Source organism: Drosophila ananassae, assembly GCF_017639315.1.
Source record: "Drosophila ananassae strain 14024-0371.13 chromosome 4 unlocalized genomic scaffold, ASM1763931v2 tig00000054, whole genome shotgun sequence".
Taxonomy (NCBI): Eukaryota; Metazoa; Arthropoda; class Insecta; order Diptera; family Drosophilidae; genus Drosophila; species Drosophila ananassae.
This window is the reverse complement of record NW_025319037.1, coordinates 9,130,794-9,142,378: the sequence shown is the minus strand read 5'-3', so window position 1 is coordinate 9,142,378 and position 11,585 is coordinate 9,130,794.

Here is an 11,585-nt window from a genome sequence, read left to right as displayed (position 1 = left end):
ATCACCTCCTGAGTCGATATAAGCATGTCCGTCTGTCCGTCTGTCTGTGTGTCGGTTTCTACGCAAACTAGTCTCCCAGTCTTAAAGCTATCGAGTTGAAACTTTGCACACATCCTTCTCTTCTTTGCAGGTAGTATATAAGTCGGAACGGCCGGGATCGGTCGACTATATTCTATAGCTGCCATATAACTGTTTGATCGGAAATGCCATAACTTTGGTGTTTTTTAAGTTAGAAAGATGGGACTTGGTACAGATTACTCTTTGGGCATAATAATTCAATATGCCAAATTTCATAAGGATCGGCCGACTATATACGATCCGCTATATATCTAATAATATAAGATATATCACTTCCTCTCTTTATCTTAAAGAGGACGGACGTGTTTTTTTTTGTGCGCACTACGTTTTTGTAAAATTTGCAATAAGCTTTCTATAAACAATCGGTGTTTATTTCTTTACATATATAAAAACAAATTGCAATTTCTTAGATCGGTATCGCTTCGCGTGTGCAGTGATATATTTGGAGGTAAAATAATAATTTGTTTAATTTTCCTTCCAAACATAGCCCTGCTCTGCTTCTTCATCTCCTACGGTGTTGTTGCTATTCTTAATTATTTAATTTTTAATAATTTTTAATAAATTAATTATGTAATTTTAAATAATTTTTAATAAATTAATTATTTAAATTTTTAATAATTATGGATTTTAAATTGGTCTGTGCATTAAAGTTTTGCAATAAGACAATCTCGTCTTCCCTGCCTACCATCCATTGCTGACTCTGTGAAAACGTTTTACACGCTAAGTGTGCCGCCTTGGTTTGTTCGACTGTCGTCGCATGCAGACGTGTTTTTTATTGTGCTCCGGGAAAAAATATTCAATAAAATCATAAAAGCGCAGTGACTGGTCTAAGAAATCTACAATAACGCGAAAAGACGCTTTTTGCGATGAAATCTCTAATGTTTATATTGATTAATTAATTAATTAATTAATATAAAACAATAATAATAAAATATTAATAAAAAAAACCTCGACTGCAATGAGCTTAAACGACGTTCGCACACAACGTCAACGTGAGCAAGACGAGAGACGGCTCTCAGTACAAAGAAACAACGCGTACTTCTCTTTTAAAGCAACCGAAAACCATGCAAGCCTATCTATATACGCGAAAAAAGTTCCAATGTTCTTGTCAACAAAATTATTGAGCTTATTGGTTAGGATAACTTGTAAAGGGCAACATTCAAGAAACAAAAGTTCAAATGAAGTCTGAAGATAACTACAGAGTATTATCAAAATCATATAGAAAAACCTCTTGACGAGGTAAAGTACCGGTGACGAACCTGCATGCGAAACCCAAAATATCTGATATCAATTTTAGTGACGATAATATGCTATATAGGTGTACAAAATTGCATATAAAAAATATTCTTGTTCGGCACGTGACTGATTTGTTTTTTGTTTTTCTTGCACGTGCCGAACAAGAATATTTTTTATATGCAATTTTGTACACCTATATAGCATATTATCGTCACTAAAATTGATATCAGATATTTTGGGTTTCGCATGCAGGTTCGTCACCGGTACTTTACCTCGTCAAGAGGTTTTTTTATATGATATCAGTTGTTTTTTTGTATATATTGATCTTCAATTATTTAAAACAGAACGCATAATATATAGAATATATATATATATGGAAGTAACCTCTGGACAGGCGATTCACACAGTTAGCAATACTTTAATTGTAAGGATAAACATCAAAACTCTTTTTTTTTTAACTCTATAGATTTTGAAATTCAAGAAGGTGGAAAATTTAAAAACCTTTCCAAAGACGTAAAGAATTTTTCGATAGCTTCAGTGGCTCTGAAGTTATACGTATTTTTAATTTACAAAGGTTTTGGAATTTGGTTAGTTTAAAAATTTTAATTAAAAATTTGCCCAAAAATGTATTTAAGATCCAACATTTTTTCGTAGTTGTGGGAAACCAATTTTTTTTAACAAATTAACAGATGAGAGGCCTATCCTTATGAGAGTTCCACTATATAATAAATTATAAAAAAAAAACAAAAAAGGAAAGCTAACTTCAAGCGGAGCCGAAGTTGAAATACCCTTGCAGTTAAGCAGAAGCTTATATTATTATTATATATATCGGATCCTATATAGTTGTCCGATCCTTATGAGAATTTCACCATCAACAAAATTTCTAATAAAAATATTGGAAACACCCCAAGCATCTTTAAAAATAGAAAGGTTGTGCCATTTCCGATCGTTCAGTTATATGGCAGGTATAGGATATAGTTGGCCGATTCTTATGAACATAGGATTAGATTGCCCAAAACGGAAACCATAAAAAGTCCCATCATTCTAGCTTCAAAAACAACAAAGTTAAGCCAATTATCCTAATAAAATTTTGCAAATCGGATAAGATTGCCCAAAATGCAATCTGTACTAAGTTCCTTCCTTCTAACTTATAACAAAAAAAAAATGTATGGCATATCCGATCAATCATATAATAAACATGTATTATATCTAAAAAAAAATGCGCAAAGATAAAAAATTAAAAAAAAATGGAAATTACGTTTTTCCAGTTTTTCTAGTTAAACCAATTGTTGAATGTAACAATTTATTTTGGGTGTGCGATATAAAATAATAAATATTAGAAAAGTATTGGCGGAGTTGGTTTGCCTGGTTTTTTTTTAGCTTTTAATCCATGATTTGGCCCAAAACGGTGGTGGCTGCATTTATTTATATGCATTATATGCTCAGTAGGGGCATATGCATATGCAGTAGGGGCATATGCAAGCGTTCTACTCATAAAATTTTGCATTCTTCTCATTAAGACATGAGACACTGAAACATACAGCAGAATTACATCAAAATTTCCCATCAAGCAAAAAAGTTCGAGATTAGCCGAGTGGAGAGTTTCTAATACGGGAGGGCCTGAGTTCTAATCCTAGTTGAGTCAATGTTTACGTTTTACTTTTTAAGCCCTTTTTTATTTAGATTTTATTTTTGAAATATTTGAAAATATCTTATGTACAAACTTTTATAAGGATGGGCCGACTATATCCTATAGCTATCATAGAACGATCGGAATTGGCATAACTTTGGTGTTTTTTAAGTTAGAAAGATGGGACTTGGTACAGATTCCATTTTGGGCAAAATAATCTTATTGGCCAAATTTCATAGGGATCGGCCAACTATATCCAATAGCCGCCATATAACTGAACGATCGGAAATGGCACAACTGCAAGGATATATCAACTTCGGCTTCGCCCGAAGTTAGCTTTCTTTTCTTGTTTTTCTTTGGGACCTCAAGATTGGTACCTCAACCGACCCGTCCGACATTTCTTTCAGAAGTTATTCAAGAAATTAGATTTTTACAGCTTTTTCAAAAAGTTGTAGAACAATAATTGCTCATATCATATGAGTCATATGACATTAACAAAAATCTCCAATTTTATTCAGTATTGCAAAGAAAAAAATATAGACAAACAGACCCACTGGCTTCATTTTGAAAAAACTGTAAAAATCGAATTTCTTGAATAACTTCTGAAAGAAATGTCGGACCGGGTCGGTTGAAGTACCAATCTTGTGAGTCTTCTCATTAAGACATGAGACACTGAAGCACAAAGCAGAATTACATCAAAAGTTGCCATCAAGCAACAAAGTTCGAGGTTGGCCGAATGGAGAGCGTCGTGGTTCCTAACACGGAGGGACTGGGTTCGAGTCCAACTTGAGTCAATGTTTACGTTTTACTTTTTTAAGCCCTTTTTTATTTGGATTTTATTTTTAAATAAATTATCTAAAATCTGAAAAGATATACTCCATATTTTTTAGGGTATAGACCAAATATATGCAGACTCCAAAAAGCAAAGTTGCCAATCAAATACACACACATGTATAAGTAAATGCAAGCTTCACAGGAGGCTGCACAAAATGGGTAGCTGCACTTACAGGACTATATCTTGAGTTAACGGATTTTGCCAGATATGAGCGATATGTCAAAAGTTGCGTCATCTCAAAAGCTATCTACACGTGCAAAAAAAAAAAAGGGTCAGTCGACTAAATTTTGAAAAATAATTTTTTTTCTTAAAAAAAAAGTTTATTTTCAGTGTATTTTTTTTTGTGTACTATATAGACGTTTGGTCCCAAAGAAAGTGAAATTGATATTTAAAAACCCCTTTCAACGGTGTAAAGCTCTTTTTAATATCTTTCTTAATTATAAAGTTATGCATTTTTTCATTAACAAAGTTTTTTTAATTTTTTGACGTAAGCTTAAGGTATTTCAAAAAGTTGTAGAACAATAGTTGCTCATATGATAGTAACAAACATTTTCCAATTTTTTTCAGGATTTTTAAGATAAAAATAGTGCAAACAGACAAACCGACAAACCGACGCAAACTGGCTTCATTTTGAAGAAGAAGAAAAAATCGAATTTTTCGAATAACTTCTGAATGAAATGTTGGATCGGGTCGATTGAGGTACCAATCGACGCGTATTTAGCTCTAAAATGCGAATATATAAAAATATTCTATCTGGGGACTAAAATGTGTCCACCAGCCCCACTTTAGTGATAAAAAATTTTTTTACTTTCACCCTAATTTCTCCCAAACCAAATAACTTTTGGAATATGTTTCGACAAAAATTATCTAATTGAAACAATACCTTTCGATTGGTATTTGGAGTTTCCTCGCGCACGCCTAGGCATGCAGGTCGTCACCTCGTGGACTTCCGTCCACAGTGATATCTTACCGAGAATAAAAAGAACTTTTACACGTATCAGCTAAAAAGCAGCAAGGGCCTGCAAGTCGTACTTAAGGGCATAGAGCCCGAAGTACCGCCTGCAGAGATAAAAAAAGGCGCTACAGGAGAAGGGTTTTAGCGCCAAGACAGTCTTTAATATCCTTAACAGGGATAGAAAGCCGCAGCCACTCTTTAAGGTTGAGCTCGAACCAGAAACCAAGCTCCTGAAGAAATACGAAGTGCACCCGATATACAATCTTCAGTACCTGCTGCACCGCAGAATTACAGTTGAGGAACAAACGCAATGGCCCGGTACAATGTGCGAACTGCCAGGAATATGGCCATACAAGGTCATACTGTAAACTGCGCCCGGTGTGTGTAGTTTGCGGAGAGCTTCATGACTCCGCACACTGCCCAGCGAGCAAAGATGACAGCAACTCGATAAAGTGCGGCAACTGCGGTGGCAATCACACTGCTAATTATAGAGGATGCCCAGTCTATAAGGAGCTGAAAAGTCGCATCCACCAGAAAGGAATAGCTGCCCGCACCCAAAATGGACAGTTCACGGCGTCCAGATCAAACCCTGAAGTCTTCTTCTCGACTGCAGCCAGATCCTCACTAGGACCCATTAACTCTGACAAAAATGTGACATACGCAAGCACCTTAAAATCAGGACTGGCGACACCTGCCTCAAGAAGCTCATCTCTGCAATCAGCATACCAAGAACTGAACACGGCTCAGCAACATCAACCAACAGAGCGGCCAAAAAGCAACTTTGAAGCTATGATATGCAGCCTACAACAAAGCCTGACGGAATTTATGTCGTTTATGCGCACAACTATGCAAGATTTAATGCGAAACCAAAATCTATTGATTCAAATTCTGGTTTCACAACAATCCAAATAATGGCTTTCCCACGGATATCTACGTGGAACGCTAACGGCGTTTCGCAACATAAACTTGAGTTAGCTCAATTCCTACTCGACAATCATATCGATGTAATGCTGCTTTCGGAAACACACCTTACAAACAAATACAATTTTCAACTACGAGGATATTCATTCTACGGAACAAATCATCCAGATGGTAAAGCACATGGTAGGACTGGAATTCTAATCAGAAGCCGCATAAAGCACCATTTTCAAAACAAATTTGCTAAAAACTACCTACAGGCCACATCTATACAACTAAATACTGGCAACCAACTTACACTAGCCGCCGTATACTGCCCCCCTCGCTTCAATATAGCTGAAGATGAGTTTATGCAGTTTTTCAACACACTTGGAGACCACTTCATAGCAGCAGGAGACTACAATGCCAAGCACACACACTGGGGATCCCGTCTCGTGACTCCAAAAGGGAAGCAGCTCTATAATGCAATTATCAAAGCCAAGAACAAGCTCGACTATGTTTCTTCTGGCACACCAACATACTGGCCGGCAGACCCAAGGAAACTACCAGATTTAATAGACTTTGCGATTACCAAAAACATCCCTAAAAATCTGATAAGCGCCAATTGCCTATCGGATCTCTCATCTGATCACTCGCCTGTCCTGTTTATTCTACTGCGACATCCAGGAACATTGGAACAACCATTAAAATTGACCTCACAGAATACCAACTGGGTTAAGTACAGAAAATATATCAGCTCACACATTGAGCTAAGCCCTCATCTCCACGATGAAGCCAACGTAGACAGCTTTAATTCACTTGAGTCTGTACTCGTCTCTGCAGCTCGAGCCTCAACATCGCAAACTATAAATACACAAAGCAATAAAAAGACAAATCTACAAATCGAACAGCTCGTCCTCGAAAAGCGGCGTTTACGTCGCGAGTGGCAATTCCACAGATCGCCATCTGCTAAGCAAAGCTTTAGACATGCCTCACGTCAACTTACTAAAGCCCTACAGCAAGAAGAAGATTATGTCCACCGCCGCTATATAGAGCAATTGTCAACTTCTAGTACAAAACACTCACTATGGAGAGCTCACCCAACTCTAAGCTCACCGAAAGAAACCGTGATGCCTATTAGAAATCCCACAGGCGGCTGGGCGCGCAGCGATGCAGACAGAGCCACGTACGTCAGAGCACGTTTGCCAATCACCTTAAAAATATCTTCCAACCAAATCCGGCCACTAGTGCCTTTACTTTGCCGACTTTACCATATGAGCCTCAGCTTCAATATGAACCAATCGAGTTTCGCCCAAACGAAATCGCCAATATCATCAAAAACCAACTAAATCCCAAAAAATCACCAGGCTGCGACCTCATAACTCCCAAAATGATCATTGAGCTTCCATATTGCGCCGTCTGCACTATCACCCAGCTCTTCAATGCCATCGCAAAACTTGGCCACTTTCCAGCGAGATGGAAAAAGTCAATTATATAAATGATAGCAAAGCCGGGAAAAGACTTACTACTTTCATGCTTATCTAAACTCTTTGAGAAATGCATTCTGTCTCGAATAAACACATACCTAAGGATCCAGGAAGGAATCCCGTCACATCAGTTGGGGTTTCGTGAAAAGCACGGAACAATTGAGCAGGTCAACCGGATAACAGCAGAAATTCGGAATGCATTCGAAAAACGCGAGTACTGTACCGCAATATTTCTAGATGTCTCTCAAGCATTTGATAGAGTCTGGCTAGAAGGTCTAATGTACAAATTCAAGACAATGCTCCCTTGTAATACCCACAAGCTTTTAGAGTCTTACCTTTACGACAGAAAATTTGCTGTGAGGTGCAACACTGATACATCTGACGAATTCACTGTTGGAGCTGGAGTTCTTCAAGGAAGTGTACTCGGACCAACATTATATGTTCTCTACACAGCAGACATCCCGACAAGCACACGACTAACAACATCTACGTTTGCTGATGATACAGCTATTCTTAGCCACTCAAAATGCCCGATGCAAGCAACAGCGCAGCTAGCTCTTCATCTGGTGGATGTTGAAAAATGGCTATCAGACTGGCGAATTAAAGTAAAAGAACAAAAATGCAAGCACGTTACGTTCACCTTGAATAGGCAAAACTGCCCGCCCCTTACGCTAAACAACACCCTACTCCCGCAAGCAAACGAGGTAACATATCTAGGAGTACACCTCGATAGAAGACTCACATGGCGTCGGCACATAGAAGCTAAAAGAACCCACCTAAAGCTTAAAGCCAGCAGCCTTCATTGGCTTATCAACGCTCGGTCTCCCCTTTGCCTTGAATATAAAGTCCTGCTGTATAACTCGGTACTTAAACCTATATGGATGTACGGCTCCCAGTTATGGGGGAATGCCAGCAATAGCAATATTAACATAGTCCAGCGAGCTCAGTCGAAGATCTTGAGAACAATCACCGGGGCACCGTGGTACGTTCGCAACGAAAACATACATCGCGACTTAAACATTCTTCCAGTCAAAGATGTGATCGCTGAACAGAAGGAAAAGTCCTTTAGCAAGCTATTGTCTCACCCTAACCACCTGGCGAGAGGTCTAACAAGGTTGAGCAACCTATCACGACTTCGTCGCAATGACCTACCCACCCAGCGACCGTCTTGAGGAACGCGCAACCATAATGCAGTCTTAGTCTACTGTTAGTTAAATGTTAATGTTAAGATTTGAAAACTTATTGTTAGTCTCAAAATTAAGAGAAGATCCAATAAATAAAAGCAAAGTTAAATAAAAAAAAAAAAAAAAGTGTGCCGCGTTCACGGCCTCAGTTTCGGATGCAATCTCGCGTAGGTCTGGTCTCCACTTTTGCTGTGACGGTTGTCGTGCTGTTCAGGACGAAATAAGGTCGTTCATGAGGCAGACTAAAAGCGGTTTCAAGGAGTTGATTAGTGGTTTTCGAAAAATCAATGACCAACTCTGTGCGCTTGATACACAGTTTGGTAGTCTCAACTACTAAATGAGTCTCCAAAGCGTAGGAAATCCGCTTTTAGTGATGTGCTCGGGTCGAATAATCTTCAGCCTGCTCAGCCGACAACTATGCAGCCGCTTATATCTCTGGCCACCCCAAGGGCCGGACCTGAGAAAAATTCGGCTTCCGAATGTCTCGGAATCAATGAGCAATTGTCCGATATGTCCTCTGTGGCATCGCTTCAAGTGATCCCAGACGCAATAATTCAAACTCCTGTAACAGTCACCAAACAGGGTAATAAACCGTTAGGACCCCCGGTAGGCACTGATGCCGCAGTATTAGTTACGGCGGCACCAAAACCCTTGCAGGTGATCCCACCATCGAAACACATTTTTGTTTCCCGGCTTGCCCCTGATACTTCGGAGATTGATATCTCGGCTTACATCAAAGCCAAAGCAAAAGCCGACATAAAGGTGGTGGATATTACAAAATTTAAATATTCTTACACCAGGCACACGTCATCTTTCAAAATACGTGTGCCCTTGCAGATGCTTAAGACGATCTGTTCCACCAGCTTTTGGCCAGAGAACATTTTCGTCCAAGAACATCAGCCAAGTACGGTGAAAAAAAAGATAACCAAACCTGTGGGTGTAAAACTCCCACATGTTAAGGCCACTGATCAACATTCCACCTCATCTTCCTCAATCTCAAAAAACTAATGTCTTCATTAACACTTACCTATCAGAATACAAGAGGGTTACGTAGTAAACTTCCCAAACTGTATTCTGATAGTTCTTTTTTTGCATCCCACATTATAGTATTTACAGAAACTTGGTTAAAGCCGGAGATCTTAAGCTCCGAAGTTTTTCCTATTAGGTACACCACTTTTAGATGTGATATAACTTTGCGAAGGGGAGGAGGAGTGCTAATTTCTGTAGACTCCAAATTCGCTTCTGAAGAGGTAAAATCACAAGAGTTTGGTAACATTGAATATCTTTGCATCAAAATCACTTTGTCCGATCAATCTTTGTATGTTACCTGTTCGTACATACCACCTTCGTCCGAACCGCCAACATACTGGCAACATTTGTCCGCTATTCGTTTGGTTTTCGATCGTCTGTCTGATGGTGACCAGCTGATAGCTCTGGGTGACTTTAATATCCCAGAACTTATGTGGTCAAATGTTGATAATTCACCGTCTTTACAGCTTAACTCCCATCATGACTTCCCTGAGGGCATGTTTGACATGTCACTCGGGCAAATTAACCACGTTAGAAATTCTTTAGGTCGGCTGTTGGACTTATGTTTTGTTTCTGATCCTGATGGAATTACTCTTTCCAGAACTTTGCCCCTTTCCAACCCTGAGGATCCCACTCTTGAGGTTTCAATCGAAAATAATTACTTTATTGACCTTAAGTCTACAGTTAAATCTCAGAAAGTTCGTTTCTTTCGTAAGGCTGACTTTATGAAATTAAATAAGTTAATTTTGGAATTTGATTGGTCTGATTTACTGGCATGCGAGGATATAAACATCGCATTACAACAATTTTATTACACTTTGAACATATTTTTCGACGCTTGCGTGCCGTGGAAATATCCGACCGCTTCAACGAATCCGCCTTGGTATACAAGGCACTTTATAAATTTAAAGAATAGTATGAGTAGACTTTTAAACAAACATAGATTATCTGGCTGTACAGTTAGTTATTCAAGATACTTAGTAGCTCGGTCCAATTTCACCGTGCATAACGCAGAATGTTATAGGAGTTATATTCGCCGCTGCAGGATTCAGTTTACTCAGGATCCGAAGCAGTTTTATAACTTTGTAAACACTAAGCGTAAACATGTATCTTTTCCCCCACTGCTTACGTTTGAGAACTCTTATGCGAACACCGATCAGGCAATGGCCGATCTCTTTGCACAGTTTTTTCAAACTACCTATTCACCTAGCAGCAGTTTTGCTCAGCCTTACACTTTTAATATCCAATCAGCCAACCTTATATTTTGCCCATCTTTCGATCAAAGTTGTGTGTTATCGGATCTTCTTAAGGTTAAGCCCGTATATTCGCCAGGCCCTGATGGAGTACCAGGCTGTGTTCTGAAGTACTCCGCCGAGGCACTGTGCAAACCGCTCGTTAAACTCTTTAATCTATCGCTGGAAACTTCGATCTTCCCCTTATGTGGAAGGAATCCTTCATTATTCCGCTGCATAAATTATATTAGATTATTATAATTAATTATAGAGGCATCTCTAAATTGTCAGCAATTCCAAAGCTTTTTGAAAAACTTATCACTCCACATTTGCAACACCTATGTAGTTCAATAATAACTCCGTGCCAGCATGGCTACATGAAGCGCCGCTCCACCACTACCAACTTATTGGAGCTAACATCTTTTATCATGGATGGCTTCTGGAATGGCTTACAAACAGACGTCATATACACTGACTTCAGTGCAGCATTTGACTCTGTTAACCATTCGCTTCTTATAAGTAAACTCAGTCTTTTGGGATTCCCAACTGATCTTCTTATGTGGATTTTGAGCTACTTATCAGGGAGAACACAACGTGTTTTCTTTAAAGATGTTACCTCGCGTTTAGTCCGCGCCACATCGGGGGTGCCCCAAGGAAGCCATCTTGGACCCCAACTTTTTACTCTGTTTATTAACGACTTGCCCCTTGCCTTAACTAATTCACTTGTACTTATGTACGCTGATGACGTTAAGCTATGCCTTCAGTATAAATTCACTAGCGCCCAGTCTAGACTTCAATCTGATTTGGATAAACTTCAAAATTGGTGTTTAGCAAATAACCTAAAGTTTAATGGATCGAAATGTAAACTTATGTCTTTTTACCGATCTAGTCCTCACCAGGCTATGTACTTTCTCTATGGGAACGCCTTAGAACGATTAACTCAGGTTAACGATCTAGGTGTCCTATTAGATTTGAAACTTAAATTTACCGACCATATATCTACCATGGTTAATAAAGCTATG